Source organism: Euprymna scolopes, chromosome 41, assembly GCF_053919585.1.
Source record: "Euprymna scolopes isolate OS-2025 chromosome 41, ASM5391958v1, whole genome shotgun sequence".
Taxonomy (NCBI): domain Eukaryota; kingdom Metazoa; phylum Mollusca; class Cephalopoda; order Sepiida; family Sepiolidae; genus Euprymna; species Euprymna scolopes.
The window spans coordinates 61755915-61778239 of NC_136522.1; the positions used below are offsets into that span (position 1 = coordinate 61755915).

The 22325-nt window shown below is 33.7% G+C and overlaps 1 protein-coding gene across 6 annotated transcripts in view; it reads right to left on the reverse strand.

Annotated features, from left to right (window-relative positions):
* LOC145266536 (uncharacterized) overlaps positions 1–22325 on the reverse strand; it is a 182557-nt gene that overhangs the window by 150433 nt on the left and 9799 nt on the right. For 4 of the 6 annotated variants that reach the window (XM_080122305.1, XM_080122300.1, XM_080122306.1 and 1 more), the window contains exon 1: positions 4313–4461. The exons of 1 other annotated variant lie outside the window; for it this stretch is intronic. The gene's annotated coding sequence lies outside the window, so the exon portion shown is untranslated. Of the gene's footprint in view, positions 1–4312; positions 4462–4717; positions 4841–22325 lie in introns of those variants that run through there. One more of the 6 variants, XM_080122303.1, reaches the window with a different exon arrangement.

A 22325-nucleotide genomic window follows, 5' to 3' on the forward strand; every position in this document is an offset into this window, starting at 1 on the left:
ATTTTCCTTAACTCTCAAACTCTGATCAGAAAGAATAGAAGTAGGGGGTCTGTATTACTATACTTCCATTTCTTGTTCTCTTTCGGTGGAGGAGAAATCCTTCACGACTGAGACAATTTTTATTTTTGTACCTTTTCTCCACGTTAAAAAACGACCCTGGTGTCTAACTCTGTCCCGTGGGGAGGCATAGTAAATAGGTACTATACACAGATTCGAAAAAGTTGTCAAAAAGAAAGAAAAACAAAAAAATATAAATGTTATCGAAGGCAAGAATAAGTTACACTTTTTGCACACTTATTCCTTTCACTGGTGCTATTTTTTCCGATGACATTTATACCGAGCAGCACCATATATTTCGATTTCTTAGCCACCATTGCACTTTTATTCCCTGTATCCACATCCAGTAAAAACGTAAATTTTCAGATTAGGTCCACCTCCACAATTTTCTTTTAAATGACGACTTTTATAGGTTTTCGGCCATGCCGAATACAAAAATCGCCTTGGAAGTTTGCAGAAATAATTAGTTATCGAGATATAAAAAGTTGTATTATGCATTGTATTCTTTGGCGGCCATCTTTGTTACGCGCGTAGATTTATTTATGGTGCGCGCGCACGCGCGTAAAAACGATGGCCGCCAAAGAATACAATGCATAATACAACTTTTTATATCTCGATAACTAATTATTTCTGCAAAATTTCAATGCGATTTCCGTATTCAGCATAGTAGAAAACTTTTAAAAGTCGTCATTTAAAAGAAAATTGTGAAGGTGAACGGACCTAATCTAAATAAAAAATACCGAATAAAATAAGGCAAAGATCGCAACAACGCTGAGTTATTAGTTGGTAAAAAGAAAACGAAAACATTTCTTGATTGTTTTTTTTTTGTTTTGTTTTTTTCTCGAATAAGTAAGTCGCTCTTCTTTTTACGTAATATACTGTTTTCTGTTTTTTTTTGGGGGGGGTGATTTCGGAATACAAACAACTTTGACTTCGGTCTTTAAAACTTTAATTTTGAACATAAGTAACTTTTTCCATCAATTTAAAAAAAAACTTTGGTACTGGTCGCGGTTAGAGTTCCCTGCCGAACACCCTAAAAAAACACTGACTTCTCCCTTAGTTGCCATAGTAACTAAACGATCATGAATTTTTATCGACTTTGTTTTACTGTTTATGAATATTGAAATAAAAGGCATTACTACACATTTATTAATAATATCTCACTTTTAATCACTTTTATCGACTTTTTTTTTACTGTTTTACTGTTTATGTGTCATTTTTATCGACTTTTTCTTTTCTTTTTTAAATAGCATTTTCTTTTTAAATGACGACGTTTTAACCTTACAATTGAATAAAAAAAACATTAAACTTTAATTAAGCTTAGAAATACGATTTAAAATATAGCGCGGAGTGCACTTGCACTAGCACCCATTTTTTTTATTAATAAATGTTTAGTAATTATTTTTCTTTTAATATTCATAAACAGTAAAAACGTCGTCATTTAAAAAGAAAATGCTATTTAAAAAAGAAAAGAAAAAGTCGATAAAAGTGACACATAAACAGTAAAAAAAAGTCGATAAAAGTGAAATATTATTAATAAATGTGTAGTTTTATTTCAATATTCATAAACAGTAAAACAAAGTCGATAAAAATTCATGATCGTTTAGTTACTATGGCAACTAAGGGAGAAGTCAGTGTTTTTTTAGGGTGTTCGGCAGGGAACTCTAATCGCGACCAGTACCAAAACTTTAATAAAAGGCGCATATACAGTTTAGTCAAGACATTAAAAAATGAAAATATCGAAAAAAAAGTTTAAATTGTATGTAACGAAGTTCTCCGAAAAAAAAATTTCACTTAATTTCATCAAGTATTTTTTTTTTTTTTTTTACAGCGGAAAAAGACGTTTTTATGAGAGCGCGTTGAAGGTGGTCATCTTGGATTAAAAGATTTGTTTCAATTTTAGAAATCACAAAGAGAGATAACTCCAGTTAAAGCGCTGACACCCCTTCTCATCTTTAATACTAGCTTTTCTTCCTAAAAATCGAATATTTTGCTCGGTATCATAACAAATTGTTTTTTCGCTGTAAAAAAAAACAAAAAAAAAACTACTTGATGAAATTAAGTGAAATTTTTTTTCAGAGAACTTCGTTCCATAACGGATACATACAATTTAAACTTTTTTCGATATTTTCATTTTTTAATGTCTTGACTAAACTGTACAAGTACCTAATAAAATTTAAAAAAAAAAATCACTTTTAAAGTCAAACGTGATGACGTAAACAAATTTAGCCATCTTTATTTTTTCTTTTCTTCCGCCCATTTTGTTGTAAACAATATGGTCGTCGTAACACTCAGTAATCAGGATTTGGGTTTGTATACACATAGATTCGAAAAAGTTGTCAAAAAACAAATATATAACAAATAAATGTTATCAAAAGGCAAGATAAGTTACTTTTCTACCTAACTGGACATGTTTTTAGTGTTTTTATTTAATGTAACATGTTTATTCAACTCGAACAACATACAGTTTACCGATGTATTGGAAAATTTTAAATGGCAGCCGACTCTCCCTTTAAGGCGGTAAGTTTGGGAAAATGAGTTATAAATAAAAAAAACAGACAAAATACTGTTAGAAACTCGCTCAATATACGTTACCGTGACATGCTGACATATATTCTGCGGGTTTTTAACAGTATTTTGACTGTTTTTTTTTATTTATAACTCCTTTTCCCAAACTTACCGTCTCCAAGAGAGAGTCGGCCGGCCGCCACTTTGAATTTTCGAATACATCGGTAAACACTGCATGTTTTTCGAGCTGAATAAACATGTTACATTAAATATAAACACTAAAAAAAGTATCCAGTTAGGTAGAAAAGTAACTTATCTTGCCTTTGATAACATTTATTTGTTCTATATTTGTTTTGTGACAACTTTTTCGAATCTATGTGTACAGTAATACAAACCCGATCTCTCTTATATATGGGGTTCTTATATTAGGGGTCTCTTATATCCGGGTTACGCTGTATTATTTATTAAATAGTGTTTATAAGTTGTAAAATGTAGTTACTTTCTTCCCATCGCAGAAAAAATCTGACACGGGATTCAGGAAAACGGAACAAAGCCAAGCTAGCGCCTCTAAAGAAACCGCCCCTAAGTAGACACTTTAAATATCCACACTAACGTACTGTACTTACAATAACCCTTATCCCTGAGTGGCTTCCGGGCCTTGATAAGTGGTGACCACCTTATAGTTTAAAAAAAAAAAGGCAATCTGGCCATTTACAAATTGCCTGGGCAGCCCTGTTGACATTCTCGGTAGCAGCAACTTATTCCACCCGAAAGACGGGAGAAGTAACTTTCTTAAAAATAAAGAATAAAATTTAAAGTAAAGCACTAGTAGTTAAAAATAAATAAAATGCGTCCTGGGCACTATTTTTTTTTTTGAAGGGGGGGGCCTTTAGGTGTAAAAAGTATTTTTAAATTTAAAAAAAAAAAAAGCATTTTTTTTTTTTAAATATAGACAACAAAATATAAAGGTGACTTAAGAAAACAAGTAAACGAATAAATATTATTAAAGGCAAGCCTCTACCTAGTTGAATAAGTTTTTAACTTATTTTAAAGCGCTTATTCCGTTTGAAAAACAAGTAGTGCCGAGTGTTCTGTGAAAACAAGAAAAAAAATGACCGATACGAGAGGCTGGTCACGTCTTTGGAACCTCGATAATCGCTCGAAGATAGAAAACGTAAACAAAATACTCGTTAAGAAAACCACCCAATAAACATTGACATCTGATTTTGTTGTTGTTTTTTTAATAATAATAAAACAAAGTGTGAAATAAAGAAATTATTTTATTTCAAACTAGAACTAAAGCAACATTTAAAATAAATAAATAAAAATAAAAAACGAAAAGCTGCTAATGCAGAGAGTGATCGATCCGCGCTATTTTTTAAATCGTATTTCCACGTTTAATTAAAGTTTTATGATATGTTGTTTTTTTTTTTTTTTTTTATTCAATTGTAAGGTTAAAGTACAGAATAGGTACAAAATACCTATGTTAAGAATGGCTTTTTAAATAACGTTATTATTTCAGCACGGATCATTCTCTGCATGAGTACTAAACGAAAATTTTGTTTTTTGAGTTGCACTTGTCCACGTACTTCGCGTCAAAACTATAAATACGCGACTTTAAACTACAAAGTTGAGCGTATTTCGTAAGCTTTGGCGGGTGAAAATTACGCGTTTTTTCTTACATTTTCTTTCTATACATTTTTATATTTTTTAAATAAAATAAAATGTTTAAAAAATATAATCATACCTTTGACCTGTTATGAGAGTTGTTGCTCGTTTCACTGCTAGAATTCGAAATAATAAAAAAAAGAAACCTAGACACGATTTCCTTGTCGAAAAAAGGGAATTCCCCACCAAGGATTCCGTGTTAACATGTTTTTTTTTCCTTAATATTTTATTCATTTCGCTTGCAAATTATATTATTATTAATTATTATTAACAAAAATAATTTCTTCTTTTAAACTATATTTTAATAAAATTCTAATTTATCTTTTAAAATGTTTAAAATCTGAACTTTAATTCAATTTATTTATCGCTGGCGACCATGTTAGTTTACGTGGGCATTTTGTTTTGTGTGTGTGTTTACAATGGCTAACAAAACAAAAAAAGCGATGAAAATAAAAACAACAAATATTTAACAAATAAATGTTACCAAAGGCAAGATAAGTTACTCTTCTACTTTTCTGAATAAGATGTTTTAGTGGTTTAATTTTTTTTTTTTTAAGAGTATGGAAGCGGCACCCGGGCACGGGCACGGGCACGCCACTCCTTATGTAATTTGTTTATTTTCGTATTATTTATTTTTATTATTTTTTTCAGCGGAGTATGATTGAATAGTCATTAATCAACCAGATTATCCACAAAAAAAAAAAAATCAATATTAAACATTTTTTAATCGTGCTTCGTTTCTAATACACCGTTCTAGTAAATCGATGATATCTCCCATTTTTGAAGCATCAACTTTTTTTCGGCCAAATTTCACGAATTTAGCCTGTTTTAGCCCCCCTTATTTTTTTTTTAAGGCCAAACTGCTTTAAAAAGACTAAATTCGTGAAATTTAGTCGAAAAAAGGCGATGTTTCCAAAAATGGGTAATCGATTTACTTATATTGTATTAGAAATGGAGCACACCTTAATAATGTTTAATATCGCACCTGTTTTGTATTTTTTTTAGATAATCTGGTAGCCTGGGATCCATTCGGCAATAATCCGCTAAAAAAAAAAAAAATTAAAATTACAGAGGGGATACCGCTTCTATACGTGCGCCTTTACTTCGAAACTAGTGTGAGGACTGTTGAATTCAAACTAAAAAAAAAAACAGTTGGTATTATTTTACTTTAAGGCCTGTCTCACGTTCGTGTACAACAAACTTTTTTTTTTTTTTTTTTTGTAGATTTCGATATGCTAAAACCGAATCTGCGAGCCGTTTCCGTCGCAAAAAAGTAGTTTTCATGATATGAAGAAATTACTTTTTCGAAAAGTGGGTGATCACTTTCCCATCTAAATTTAACTTAAAATGAGCACCAACTTTCTGGCCACCTGAGAGAGGGGGCCAGGTTTGTGTGTTTATTGGCTAAAAAGTTTTTTGTTTGATTTCTTTTGCATGGTATTAACCCCTGAACTCTGGGACTATTTTCTATTTCACAGCCTAGCCATCGCGCGAGCATAAACGAAGGCTGTTAAATGTGCACTCGCTTACCAAACTACCTTGTCACAGTGTAATAATTGGCGAAAATTTTAAATTAGACGAAAAATAAGTAATTTTCCAAATATTAAACCATGTAATTCTATATGTTATCAAATGTGGCCATTTTTGTACGCGCAAGCGCGCGCATATGGTCGACCATATGCGTGTGCTTAAACAATGGTACTTGTACAGTTTAATACCGACATTAAAAAATGAAAATATAAAAAATGTTTATATTGTACGTATCCGTTATGAAATGAAGTTCTCCGAAAAAAAATTTCACTTAATTTCATCAAGTAGTATTTTTTTTTTTTTTTTACAGCGAAAAAACAATTTGTTATGATACCAAGCAAAAGGTTCGATTTTTAGAAAGAAAAGCTAGATGGGGAGGGAGTGTCGGCGCTTTAAACTGAGTTATCTCCCCGTGGCATGTTCCAAAAATTCCAAGATGTCTACCTTCATCGTGCTGTCATAAAAACGTGTTTTTCCACTGTGACAAAAAACAACAAAAAAAACAACTACTTAATCAAATTAAATTGAATTTTTTTTCTGGAGATCTTTTGTCCATGATACGTACAATATAACCTTTTTCTTTTTTTTTTTTTTTTTTTTTTTACAAGGTAGTCACCACTTATTAAGGCCCGGAAGCCACTCAGGGATAAGGGTTATTGTGTGTACAGTACGTTAGTGTTGGAGATTTGATAAAGTGTCTTACTTAAGGAGGCAGTTAATCAAGAATTTGTTTACATTGGACTTGAAGATATCTTGTTTGCAGTCAGGTGGGAAACAGGCAACCGGAACAGAGTTCCACAGGCGTGCACTTCTAAGAAAGAAGCTTTGTTCATGGAATCTACGTTTTGATTTTGGCGCAGATAAGGAGTGGGGAAAATTTTTGACACTGGTTTCAACTAGACGGGTGTATATCGTGAAAGATTGGTGAGGGGGGGGGGACCAGAGATTGGAGTTCAGACAAGCATCTGCCATGGTAATAACGATAAAACAAAGACAGGCTCGCAACGTCTCTCCTGTGGGAGAGAGGTTGCAGGGAAGAGAAAAGGGCATCACTAGGTGCGTCAGAAATTTCGTGAAAAATATTGAATAATTCCACCCCGTCTTTCCAAGCTTATAACTTCTCGAAAAATGTAATTCAAGCCCTAATTTTTTTTTTAATTAAAGGAGTAAGGACCAAGGTTTCATTAAAAAAACAAAACAAAAGAAAAACAAACAACGTGGTTTTTTAAAAAAAAGGTTTTAAACTTCGGACTTTACAGGTAAATTTCTAAAAAAACACTAGTTTTTTTGTTTTAAATTTGAATATATTATTTATTGATCTTTTATCTTCAATTTGTGATATGTAAAATTTTGGTGAGTAAATTAATTATTTACTTTTTAATAGACACTTGAAAATGGGGGGGGCGTGAATTAAAAAAAAACGTTTCTCTAAAATATTATATTCAGTTTATTGGAAAGAGCATAAAATTTCACATTGACCCTGAAAATATCGTAAAAATTGAATTAATAGAAAAATTTTGATAGATTTTTAAAGTTTAAAAATTGAAAAATACTGAGCTCGTAAAATTCAATTAATTTCATTACTGTTTTTTTTTAAAATAAAATAAAAAATATTTCTATTACTTTTAAAACAACTTTAATAGTTTATTTTGGAAGTATAATCCATAAAGAAAATAAACAACCCACTTTTAAAAGAGAAATTACGAGTTTTTTTATATTTTATTTGCAGTTTCGTGTTAGGAGTGTCAAAAATTCCTACAAAAATTCTGATACACCTAGGGCATCACCCACTAGGCCACAAAGCCTATTTTGTACTCCGTCAAGGCAGGATAGACTGTTTTTAGCAGCTCCTAGCCAGATGTGGCAGCAGTACTCCATCCTTGGACATACTTGGCTTTTATAGAGATAGAGAATTGCATCAGGGGTGGGATATCTTCTGGAGCGGTAGAAGGATCCTATCATTTTTCCAGCAACCTTGGCAACTGACTTGATGTATGTATTCCATTTCAGATCAGGAGTACAGACCAAGCCCAGAAGCTTATCAAAACATGGGGCTTCCCCTAGACGAGAGCCACTCATTTCAATTGATGCCAGATGGGGATCAGAGCGTTGATGATGTAAAGATAGGAGCTTGGTTTTAGATGCATTGAAAGTAACCAGCCACCTCCTCCTCTACTGTACCACACGCTCAAATACAGGGCATACTGATGACGTTTTCCAGGGTGTTGGGAAGCACTTCTCTTTAAGGCAACGCTTAAAGAGTTTTGTAAGTATGGGGGCAAGTTCTAGTTGAAGCTTTTTCAGCACAATGATTGGAATGCCATCAGGGCCAGTTGCTTTACTGGAATCAAGGTTCTTGATTAACTTGGCGACATCACGCACAGATATTTGTATGTTGCAGAGCATGGTGTCCGTTATAGCAGGAAATACTGAGAGTTGATGGCCTTATTTTCATTTTTTTAATGTCTTGATTAAACTGTACAAGTACCAAAACAATATATATATGCCGCTCTCCGTTTGCAGTACCAAATTGGTCAAAGGGAAAATTATTCCCAACTCGCATTTAGGTAAAAATACACTTTCGTATAAATAACTGAATTCATTTAAAACGAATCGCAAAAACAAATAAAATAATATATATATATATATATATATATCTATATATATATATAGAGAGAGAGAGAGAGAGACCACCTAGTTTTAGCAATTTTATAAGTTCCAAATCTCAGTGAATATTGATTAGAATTTAACAAATGGAGGTCTGTTGGAAAGGTAATGCCCTGAATTGTGTAGTGGGCTATGTGACATTTGCCCTTAAGGTCGCACATTAAGGGGATCATCCATCATGCAAAGCCTATTTTTGGCACGTTTTTACAGCCATAAGATGTTTCAATCAGTCATTTGTTTTCCTAGTTTTGCATATGATTTACAAAATATCTGATATTTCCCCAAAACCTCTGGCCTTGATGGAGGGGAGACTAAAACTTGCTGTTATGGTTTCAAATGATCTGAAATAACAGCAAGGAGAGACTTGATTCCAAATATTTCTCATATGTTATATCTCCCCTCTTTGGTTTTCATACATAAAGTAAATTTTACAGTGTGTAAAGATTATTTGATACTGGATGTAGCGACTCACCACAACCATTAAAAGTGGCTGGACAAGGAGCATTCCAGTTGCACCTACATCTGTTATATACACCCATGCAAATTCTGTGGGCATAAAAACTAAAATTTTGTCTTTTTGCACCAACGTAGTTGAAAGCAGCCCACGTGACAGAAGCCTTGACTTTTTATCCAAAACATTTTTCTATCAGCTTTTACTGGGAACCAGTCAGCAACTATAAAAAAGGCACTGCGCGCGAAACCCAGTCAGTCGAGTCAGATTTCCCTTAAAGTGTTAACAAGCACACGACTCTCACTTCATCTCCCGACGTTTAAACCGTTACCATGATTTTGCGCGCCTTGCACCTAGAACTTGTAAATCTTCCTGGATTAATTACCAAAAGAAAATATATAACTTTGCAATTCATGGAACTGATTAAAATAACAAACTGTATTTTCGTTTTACCTAAAAAAAAAGGAAAGAAACATTTATTCTGTAAAAATGACATTCTGTCTAGGCCAGAGAAAGATATATTTATATATATATATATATATATATATATATATATATATATATATATATGATGATGAGTCGTGGACGATGAAACACGTGTCAGTGGATAATTATATTTTAAAAATAATATATATGTCGCTCCCCATTAAAAGGGGGTACCAGATTGGTCGATGGGAAAATTATTCCCAACAAGCATTTAGGTAAAAATGCACTTTCGTATAAATACTTGAATTCATTCAAGAAAGTATCGCTAACAAAAACAAATAAAAACATATATATATATATATATATATATATATATATATATATATATATATATACATATATATATATATATATGTGTGTGTAGCGTTAGTTGGTTGGTTATTTTTGTTTTACGGCATATCAACCTTTTTCATGTTATTTAATGCCGAATCTAGTGATTTTGAGGAACGATTTTTAATGGAGTATATTTGTTTTTTAAGTCGGATTCTATTTAACCCATAGTTGGGACCCTAACAGGTACTACCACTCTGGGTCAGAGTGGACCTGGGAGCAATGGCAATTAAAGGGTGGTTCCACACTCCCCAAGGCCCGCAAGCTGGGGCCTCACCATCGGATATAGTTTTAGGTCATATCCACGACCATGTAGCATTGAGAATCCCAGCTTAATTGCTATATAGGTAGTTTTAGAAATTGAAAGTTATGTAAGTATATTTCATTTCCCATCAGCGAGTTGGCAGGGTCACAAAAGGTTAGGTTTGACAGGTATCAATCTAGAGAGAATGCACCGGAAATTAGGGGTGACATGCACCAGAAATTAGGGGTGACGCGGGAATTGTGGTCGTAGGCTTCCGGTTGACAACCACATGGGCCGAGAGTGGGTTTTGTGCAGCAGAGAATGCAGATGGGATATTTCGGCTCAGGATTTGATTGTTTAATAATAATAGTAATGAATAAATAATAAATAAACACGCAAACACCAATTTTTAACATATATATATATATATATATATATATATAAATGGAAATGAATAACAAAACATACGAAAAGTATAAAATCTTATAACTTTTCTTTATTCGTTTTCAATTGGTGACGTGCAGGAATACAAAATAATATTATGAAAAAAAATTTAAAAACTTTTTTTTACAGGTACATCATTTTCGACCGATCCTTCAGTCTTCATCGGTGTAGTGAAAGTATATAATGAAATAAGAATTACAGTTAAGTTTACCAAAATAATCCAAGATGGCAAAACTAAAGTAAAATCCGATCCCGCATTTTGCTAAATCCTACCTCTAATGAGAAGGAAAGTATTTCTTTGAAACTCCGTGGATTAAGGACTATCCACTTATTTAGCGTTTCCTTTTTAAAATTAAATATGTTTTTAACTCTTTTTCAAAGTGTTTTTTAACATGTTTTATTAACTAATTGTTCTTATATATATATATATATATATATATATATATATATATATATATATATATATATATGTTGTTATTTGTTTTTGTTAGCGATACTTTTTGAATGAATTCAATTATTCATACTAAATTGCATTTTTACCTAAATGCGAGTTGGGAATAATTTTCCCTTTGACCAATTGGGTACCCTCTTAAATGGGGAGCGGCATATATATTATTTTTAAAATATAATTATCCACTGACACGTGTTTCATCATCTACGACTCATCAGAGTGGGGCGAGGCAGCCGTGTGGTAGAGGTTTAGGCTTCTTATCATGGGGTCCCGATTTCAAGTCTCGCTAGATTCAGCCAAACTGGTGAAAATTCAAAGTCCTCACACACACACAGACACAAACACAAACACACACACACACATTTTCACTTTTATATATAGACTAGCATTTCAGCCTGGCGTTGCCTGGGCGTTTAGAGGTATATGTCGAGCAAAAAAAAAAAAAGCGGTCAATTTTTGTTAACTTTTATCCCCATTATGACCCCTTAACATTTATTGTTTTGGACTTAAATCAAGTTAATAAGTTAGATCCATGTCCAAGGAACCTATATCTAAAATTTTAAGTGTTTAGACCCAAAATTGTCGGAGGAGTTTGGTACAGTTCTCAAAGGTCAAATTGTTGAACTTTGGCGCCTTAACAGCCAAATTTCTGGCCAAAAACCGATTACAAAGATTTTCCCAAATCACAGTACCTTGTATATCAAATTTCGAGTCAGTAGACTTAAAATTGACAGTTAGTGCGTAGGGAAATGTACACAGACAGACTGACAGACAGATACACACACACACACACACAGGCACTTTCACTTTTATAGATATATAGATGGATAGATTAGGTTGAATTCTGGACTTGCACTAAAATATCATGTTATCTAAATTTTCTGAAACCAGAAATTTTGGACTGTGCAAATACCTAAGTACGTTGTCATACAACTTTTTGGCAGATAATCAAATTATTTCCTTTGTTCTGAGTTTCATATCCGTTTTCGTTTTGTAAGAATCCGAAAGTGAAACTGAATATAAAAGATTCCCCACGGAAAGAGGATGCATAATATCTATTAATATAATGTTTTTGGCGGTTGTTTAGTACTGCTTTCTTTTCTTTTTTTTTTTTTACATAGGCATAACCACATTATCAAGGCCAAGAGGCCACTCAAGGATAAGGGTTAAAGAGTGTACAGTAGAGATTGGACAATATAGTAATCATTAGTAATGAAAATTCGGTAAATTTGATAACTTATATGGAACGGCTCATCAAGAACTTATTTACGTTAGACTTGAACACAACCATATTGTAGTCAGCCGGAAAGCAGGAAAACGGAAGACAATTCCACAGGCGTGCAGTTCTAAGAAAGAAGCTTTGTTCATGGAATCTACGTTTAGGTTTAGCCACAGATAAAGAGTGGGGGGAATTATTGATAGTGTTTACAGCTAGACGAGTGTTTCTTGTGAAAGTTTGGCGAGGGGGGACCATAGATTGAAGCTCAGTCGAACACTTTCCATGAAAATAACGATACATCAGAGACAAACTCGCAACATCTCTTCTGTGAGATAGAGGTTGCAAGGAGGAGAAAAGGACATCTCCTACGAGGCTACGAAGTCTATTTTGAACTCTATCAAGGCAGGACAAGTCCTTTCTAGCAGCTCCTGCCCAGATGTTGCAATAGTATTCCATCCTTGGACGTACCTGGCTCTTATATATATAGAGAATAGCATCAGCAGTGAGATATTTACCGGATCGATAGAAAGATCCCACCATTTTTCCAGCGGCCTTGGCAACAGATTTGATGTCAGTTTCAGGTTAGAAATTGTACAGCAGGGGCAAACAAGCGCATATCAGACTTTTGACTTTGTTATTAAAAAAAAAAACAACCCTATTTTGTTTCTGAATCTTTGAGATGAGAATTGTTTATTTTGTACTTTTAGATTCATCAAACTACTGTTTTCGTCTTGGGTGTGATCTTCACAACATTTCAGTCGTTATAACCTCCGTCCTTCTTCAAGTGTATCTTGTTGAACTTGGAAAGGAGTTTGGGCGGAATTTCAAACAGAATCCTATTTTGTGTTAAAACAGCTTATGCAGTTTAGTAAAGATATTAAAAAAAAAAAAAAACGAAAATATAGAAAAAATCTCTGTAATGTAGGTACATGTTATGGAGTGAGATTCTCATAAAATAAAATCGGGTTTGTATTACTGTACACATAGATTCGAAAAAGTTGTCAAAAAACAAATATATAACAAATAAATGTTATCAAAGGCAAGATAAGTTACTTTTCTACCAAACTGGATATATTTTTTGTGTTTTTATTCAATGTAACATGTTTATTCAGCTCGAAAAACATAGTGTTTACCGATGCATCGGAACATTCGAGATGGCGTCTGATTCTCTCTTTAACACCGTAAGTTTGGGAAAAGGTGTTATAAATAAAAAACCGGATAAAATACTGTTAAAAACTCGCTCAATATATGTTACTGTGACATAGGTTGACATATATTCGGCGGGTGTTTGATAGTATTTTATATAGTTTTTTTATTTATAACACCTTTTCCCAAACTTACTGTGTTAAAGAGAGAGTCGGGAGCCATTTTGAATTTTCCAATACATCGGTAAACACTGTATGTTTTTCGAGCTGAATAAACATGTTATATTGAATAAAAACACAAAAAATATATCCAGCTTGGTAGAAAAGTAACTTATTTTGCCTTTGATAACATTTATTTGTTATATATTTGTTTTTTGACAACTTTTTTGAATCTGTGTGTACAGTAATACAAACCCTGACCTAGAAATGAGAGTTAAATTGTGAGGGGAAGCCCCTACTCGACAGCTGGTGGTACGTGCATTCTAAATATGAGAACTTTCACGTTTGAGTATTTTTTCTTCGAATCCATTTCACATCATTTTCTCCGAAAAGACACCAGGAAATTATTTTGTCCTAGAGTCCTTATTTAAAAAAAAAAAAAAAAAAAAAAAAAAAAAAGAAAGAAAAGTGTGAGAATCGAAACATTGAATATAAAATACCCATGGTATCTACTTAGTTATCATGTCGCAATAGTGAATATATCCAAAAAAAATTATGAAAAACGATAAAGTAGAAAATTAATTATTAACGAAAAGGCAAATGTGTAGTTTAGCGGCGTAAATTATTTGACTGAAAAAAGTTATAAAAACTATTTATTTTTATATAAAACATATTATTAGACCCAAAGGCTGAAATAAACCACCAAAAAAAATTTCATTTTTATTATTTTTTCATTATTTTTATTTGACTAAATGTAAGACAATCGAGGCTGCCATATTGCTTTTAAAATTTAGCCTTTCTAAAGTTTGACAGAGTGCCCTTTTTATGGCCAAATTTGGTCTTTTTTACACTCTCGGAAGTGTTTTGGCCGCCATTTTTTATAATAAAAGAGCAGGAAAAGGGCCAATTTTGGCCTTAAAAGGGTCAATCTGCCAAACCTTAGAAAGGCCAAATGTTAAAAACAATATGGCGGCTTCGATTGTCGTACATTTAGTCTAATAACAAATGTTGAAAAATAATAAAAATGAAATTTTTTCGGGTTTTATTTCATCCTTTGGGTCTAATAATGTGTTTTATAGAAAAATAAATAGTTTTTTTATAATTTTTTTGTCTGTCAAATTATTTAGGCCGCTAAACTATACATTTGCCAATGAAAATAGGGCGCGTCTACAGAATTGGGACGAGATTCTATAGTCGATAAATGGAGTTTGCAGATAAAAAAAAAACAATGGTTTCAACTGATTTTTTTTGTCAATAAGTTAGAATGGTAGCTTCCAAATTATGCAGTCAGAATTACCTGAATATTACTGAATTATTAAACAAAACAACTTTAATAGTGTTAGCAGGTGAAAAATTTCCGCCATCTTGTTTAAATCGAAACGGAAAATTACCTCCGTTTTGAATTCTGTGTCTTACGATCGTTTTCAGCAAATTCTGTTTTTTATTTTATTTTGATACTTGTACAGTTTAATCAAGACATTAAAAAAAATGAAAATATCAAAATAAGTTATATTGTACGTATCCATTTTGGACTGAAGTTCTCAAAAAAAAATTCATTTGATCAAGTAGTTTTTTTTGTTTTTTTTTTAAGCAGAAAAAAATGTTTTTATGGACAACGTGCTGGAGGCAGCCATGTTTGGATTTTTAGAACACGCCATGGGGAGATAACTCAGTTTAAAGCGCCGACACCCCCTCCCCATCTTAAATACTAGCTTTTCTTCCTAAAATTCGAAACATGGCTACCTTTTGATCGGTATCATAAACAAATTGTTTTTTTTCTGTAAAAATGATGATGAAATTAAGTGAAATTTTTTTCTGGAGAACTTCATTTCATAATGGATACGTACAATATAACTTTTTTTTCGATATTTTCATTTTTAATGTCTTGATTTTCTTTAATAAATAATTTTCTTAATAAATAATTTTCTACCTTATCGGGTTTTGTAATTTTTTTATATAACAAGAACCCAAGTTTGCCCAGCAGGGCAAACTGGGGGCCTTGTACCGGAAAAATATCCAGTAAATAAAACGCTGTTTAGTAAATCGTTATTTTTTTTGCATTTTTTTTTTTTTTGCATTTCCATACACCAAACATGGATATAAATATCACTAAAACATCCGCTGGGTCATAAGCTTCATTTTGGTACCTAACTTGCCTGGGTGAGTTGCTTGTATGCTGAGATAAACCGCGTTTCACTCACACACACACACACACACACACACACACACATACACACACACAGTAGGAAAATTTATAAGATCAGATCATCTTAAAAATATGAGGAATATGTTAATACCATTGTTTTCATGTGAAATTCAGTATTACGATTTGGTAAATCTCATCCCAATAGTGTAGAAGCGCCGAAAATAGTTTTCGAAGACAATTAGCGAAAATTGAGTTTTGCTAAAACAAAAAAAAAAAGAAGAAAAAACCAGAGTACGTATCATAACAAGAAATGTAAATATTTTCTGAAAATTTTGAAAATCTTAGACCAACTTAACAAAACTCAATTTTTTGTAATCGTCTTTGAAAACTGTTTTTATTAACAATTACTTTTTTACGTTATCGTTTTTCGTAATTTTTAGATATGTTCATTACTGTGAGAATTAAGTAGCTGCCATTAGTTTTATGAGGTTTTAGGTCATCAGTTATGCGATTTCGTTCACCAGTTTTAGGGAGGTGATTAGTAGTTTTTAGGAGGTGTTCATGCCAGTTTTGGTGGGGTTATACCTTAGGGTGTTTTGTAAGGAAGGAGATATTTTGGGGATGAGCTGGATTCATAGAAATATTTTCAGTGAAAAGGTTTTCAGGTTTTATAATCAGACTAGCGGGGGGTACCCGGCGATGCCCGGGTGTCTTGAGGTAAATCAAAACTCCGGGGGGGGGGGGGGGGGGAATAATAAAAAAAATGTTTTGGTAGGTAAGTACCTTTGAGTTGGAAATTAATGTGTGAAAAAAAAAACGGGGCGACGTTACCCATTAGTCCACCGCGACATACAACATACACAGGTTTGAATTTATTTATTGAACTATAAAAACAGGCGTGCGCAATAAAAGTTAACTCTGCTGCTTCCATTTGACCTAATTAAGAAGGTCAAATAGAAGTCACGCAGCGTTTGGGTTTGTTTACTGAAATTTGACTGTTTTTTTCCCCCAACGGATGTTGGGGAGGGGAAAGCAGCTCCCAATTGTCCAGATTAAATAGCAACTGTCTGATATACAAGATTGATCAAAGCTGATTGCTTCTGGACGTTTTTCCCGGCGCAATGCCGAATACCTCCGTTTTAGTTTAGTTTCACTTTATTTATACTAAAAAGCCCAATCAACACGCGAAAAGCCAAAATAGCAATAATTTTGTAAAAGTTGATGTAAATAAATCTATACGCTACACGCTTTCCTAATTCCTAGATATTATTATATAGGACCTATATAAACAGTTTTAAGCGATAGTAACGAACCCGGGACCGTGTGCGAGAAAAGCCTTTGCCAGACATACACGAAATGATCACACACATTTTGCCTTTTCTATATATATAAAAGGCAAAATGTGTGTGATCATTTCGTGTATGTCTTCAAAAGGCTTCTTTCGCATGCGCTCCCGGGGTTGTTACTATCGCTTAAAACTGTGTATATAGGTCCTATATAATAATATTGTTAACGTTGTCTGTCGCCGTAGCTTAATGGTTAACGTGACACTTTTTTTTTTCATACATTAATTTCCAACTCAAGAGTATGGGTTCGATTCTCATACTCACCTATCAAAACATTTTTTTTTATTATTTAACACCCCCACCCTTTCGGAGTTTTGATTTACCTCAAGACACCTGGGCATCGCCGGGTACCCCCCGCTAGTCTTCTATATATATAAAAGCCAAACGTCTGTGTGTATGTATGTATGTTTGTTTGTAACGCTAAAACTTTTGAAAGACGGAACCAAACTTGACAAATCTGGTATCATATCGAAGCCCCATCACCCGGATGACAAATATCGAAATTTCACGTCAAACGGACCACTAGAAGTTGGTCAACTGATCAGTTATCTTCGAGGGGGGGCCCCCAAAAAACCTGTCATTATCTATATATATAAAAGACAAATGTTTGTTTGTAACGCTAAAACTTGAGATGAAAGATTCCTCTCCCCTAAGAATAAAACATATGTTCAATATCTGCTTTTGTTTTTTCATTGTTTATACGGTCCTGAGCAACGCCGGGTAGCCCTGCTAGTCTATAAATATAAAAGGCAAAATGTGCGTGTGTGTGTGTATGTCTCACAAAAACTTTCGACAGAGGCCACGGATTTTCACCAGACAGGTATCATTCTAAAGCTCGAACCTCCGGTCGACAAATATCGAAAAATTGGGCAAAAAACATTCATTCCTTCATCCTTAATGGCTCTCTTTTTTACAGGGAGGGATGAAAAAAAATGGTAACTTCATGACAAGATGGCTTTACGCATGCGTTAATACGCGCAAAAGACTTTGTACATTGAATTTGTTTTAAATGTTATAAAAACCGACCTACTTTCATCCACGCGTCTATAGCGCGATGGATTAAGTGACAGCCTCGTTATCTAAAGATTTCAGGTTCAATCTCAGTTATCAGATATACGTTTTTTCTCGATTTTTAAACATTTAATATTGAAACGAGGTTATTTATACCATTTTTTTTTTTCGCTTTTTGCTGTGTTTTTTTTTTTTTTTTTCTTTTTTGGGTTTTTGTTTATCCGATTGTTTTAAAGAAGTTTTACATCTGTTCGCTGTTTTATTTGTTTTGTTTTTTTCCGATTTTTTAAAAAGGTTTAAAACAGAATTATTAATTCGTTTATTCTTTGCCCCCCCCCCTACATACACACCTCCAAACACCCGAGCAACGCCGTCCTTTCTTTTGGCGGGGGGGGGGGCGATTTTTTTAAAGTTTTACGTTCGTTGGCTGTTTTTTTTTTTTGTTTGGGTTTTCCGATTTTTTAAGAACTTCTTTACCCCCCCCTCCCTACACACACACACACACACCTCCAAACACCCGGGCAACGCCGGGTACCCCCGCTAGTATATATATATATATATAGAAGAAGATGTGAGAAAAAGAGAGAAACATTGTTGTAATGTAATGAAAACGCAAGTAGAAAAAACCTTTTCTAAGGCTTTATTCAACTGAATTTTACGACAACAATGCAGCAAGTAGCCAGGAATCCATGTTAATAAAATTAAAAAAAAAAAAAAAAAAAAAAAAAGTATTCAAATAAGAAAATAAAGAAAAGGCAAATGGCAAGATCACGTGAGGGGAGATATGCAAATAAAGAGGAAGTCACTTTGATAAGAAAGTTATTATGAGAAAATTGTAACACTCCCCCCCCCCCACTTGAAACAGAGATTATTATTAGAAAGTTTATAAATCCAGCCACTAGACTGGTTTACGAGTCCTGCTAGACTGGCGGAGAGGCAACTCATCACCAGAAGTCTCAGACTTTGAGGAAATATAAATCTCGAAACTTACACCAGGTAAAGATAGCAGATTTTTGGGGTCCACATCACCAGCAGAATCCTAAGGTTGATCTGGGTCCGTGTTCACAGCAGAATCTTGAGGTCGATCTAGATCCACGTTCTCAGCAGAATCCTTAGGTTGATCTGGGCATGGATTTTCATCAGGATCCTGAGGTCGCAGAAAACAGGCCAAATGTCTCAAAGCTACTAAATCCTCCTGCCCATCATGATGTCGAATTCTCGTGTGTGTAGGGTTGGCCTCGAGGAGTTCCACTACCTCAATAATAAGGTCACACAGGATCATACTTGCTCCTGCCACCAAATATTTTTAATAACACTTTTCCAGGTTCACAGAGCCAAACAGGCAATGCAGTGCCAGTGGAGGAGCGCCTTTCAAAATTGAACACGCATTCATGAGGGGGTGGCATTAGTGGTTGTACATAGTAGAGAGCAAATAGCATGTAAAACATTCTGTAGAATGTCCTGCCAAGCGTTAATGGGTAATCGTTGACATTCCAAAGCTAATAAGATAGCATTCTATATAATTCCATTATAGTGCTTACATTGGCTGTTATCTCTTAGGTTATAAGCAGTAGTGTTACTGGATCCAGTCGTAAGTGATTATGATTAGGGGAATTAAGGAATTGGGGTTTTATTTCGGCACAAGTAGGACATTCAGAAGTCACGCACGGGACTTTATCAATTGAATATGGCATATTTTGTGATCTTACAAAATGCCAAAAGTGTTGTATTCTAGCATGTATTAAAGAATTAAGAATTGATTTTAGTTCTTTCAAGAAAGAAATAGCAGTACCACAAGTTCATGATAACGTATCAGCAATAACATTTTCATTTCCAGTGACGATGTTTTACATCATATGAAAAAGGAAGAAGTTTCATTTTTCACCGTATAATTTTATTGTTTTTCATTTTTTCGCAATCAGCAGGTTTAAACATAAAAGATACACCTCACTGATCCGTAATAATAGTGAAAAGTTTCTTAGTAATTTATGAACACATTCTACTATGTCATATGCTTCTTTTTCGGCTATATGAAGTCGCATTTCAGAGGGTTTTTTTGACTATATGAAGTCGCATTTCAGAGGGATTTTTTTTTCGACTTTTTGACTTCTTTGACATCTTCGACTTTTTTGACTTCTTCAACTTTTTCGACTATATGAAGTCACATTTCAGAGTTTTTTTTTGACTATATGAAGTCGCATTTTAGAGGGGTTTTTTTTCGACTTTTTTGACTTCTTTAACTTATTCAACTTTTTCAACTATATGAAGTCGCATTTCAGAGGGTTTTTTTTACTATATGAAGTCGCATTTCAGAGGTTTTTTTTTACTATATGATGTCGCATTTCAGAGGGTTTTTTTTTTCGACTTCAACTTCTTTGATTTTTTTGACTTCTCCGACTTCTTCAACATTTTCGATTATATGAAGTTGCATTTCAGAGGGTTTTTTTTTACTATATGAAATCGCATTTCAGAGGGTTTTTATTTTTACTTCTTTGACTTCTTCGACATTTTTGACTTCTTCGACTTCAACTTCTTCGACTTTTTTGACTATATGAAGTCGCATTTCAGAGGGGGGTTTTTTTTCGACTTCTTCGACTTTTTCGACTATATGAAGTCACATTTCAGAGGGGTTTTTTGATTATATGAAATCGCATTTCAGAGGGTTTTTATTTTTACTTCTTCGACTTTTTCGACTATATGAAGTCACATTTCAGAGGGTTTTTTTGACTATATGAAGTCGCATTTCAGAGGGGTTTAACGATCAGGGAAAGAACACTACAGGTTTCCCAACTTGTAAGATTGGCCCCAATAGCTTTTTCTGAGGCATCAGTTTCAATAACAAGAGGCAATTCTCCATTGATAACTTTTACAGAAGATTTGACAATGTCTTTCTTGAGCTTTTCGAAGGAGTTTACAACCATGAAAGATATCGGGAACTGTTTATTTTCAACGAGTGATCGAATTTTGGATGAGTAATAATGTATCCGTTTTGTATAAGTAAGCAAACATACCAAGATACCTTTTTAACGATTTTGAGTCAGAAGGAGGAGGCATTTGGCATTTACAAAAGAGGTCACAAATGCTAAGGATCGGGTTGAAGAGTTCCATTACAAATTTTATATCCAAGTATGCTAATAGAATAAAGTGAAAACTTTGACTTTTCCTGGTTTATTTCGAGATAATATGTTGAGACACCCTTTAAGAAACGCTTCAAATTTATGTTGTACTCCTCCTGGGTCCTACCACAAATTGTTATGTTGTCCAAATAAGAAAAGACAATCTGTTGTCAGAAATAAAAGAATTCATAAAACGTTGAAATGCAGAAACCCCATTTGTGACACCCATGGGTATTCGTTTAAAATTATTATAGAAGATTTCCAGCTTGAAAGGCCATATAGGGGCGATCTGAGGGGCAAATTTGAATCTGATAGTATGCTTTAGACAAATCAATTATCCTGAAGATACAATACTTAGCTTTTTTGTTTATAAGATCTTTGATCCCTGGCATGGAGTACGCATCATGCAAAGTGAAATGGTTAATAGTCTAGGAGAAATTGACAACCAATCGTTTCTTTTTATTTGATGAAGAAGTTAAAACTTGAGTGCACCATGGAGAATAACTTGGTTCAATTAAGTTATTTAAGCATTTCTTTTTCAATGAACCGAGCATCCTCAGCACGGTAATAGCTGGACTTAGTAGCAATAGGTTTGCAATTAGGGGTCAATTTTCTGAATAATTTAACAGGAGCACAATTGATTTTAGTAACAGCACAGATTTTTAGACTATCCTGCGATCCACCAAAAGAAATAATAATACTCCGATGCATTTTTAAAAAGGGTATTCCGCATATAATATCCATGCATGAATTAGGGAGAATCCTGCAGTCAATGTCTTTATACTCGAAACCGTTGAATTTAATATTCTCAGGGCAATATTCAGATAGTTTGAGGGAAAGGGGGGATGATGCCATAGAAATTACAGAGTCCCATTTCTAAGTAGACAGGTTCAAGAGTTTAACAAGATTAGCACTAATAAAATTATCGGAACCACCTGTGTCAATAAGGGCGCTAAGTGGTTTACCTTTTAATTTTACCATCTTAGTAACAGGAGAATTATCAACAGATAAAGTAGAATGTGAAGGTGTCGGTCTTATAGAACAGCAAACTTTATCAAAATGACTGAGTTGGCTACAATTTTGGCATATTTTATCACGAGCAGGGCAACGGCGACGATCATCCTTAAGGTGACGTTTCACGCCACAATTGTAGCATTTGCCATGAGTAAGAAGAGTAGACAGTACAGAATCAAACTCTATACGAGAATCAGCAGAAACAGGGAGTACGTTTTTAGTCATCGTAGCAGTGACAGTAGTAGTGATGGTTTGGGTCGATAACATGGAGGTAGTTTTTGAATTAAAAAAAAAAAAGCAGTTAAAGGAATGCGTAAATCCGTATGAATTAAT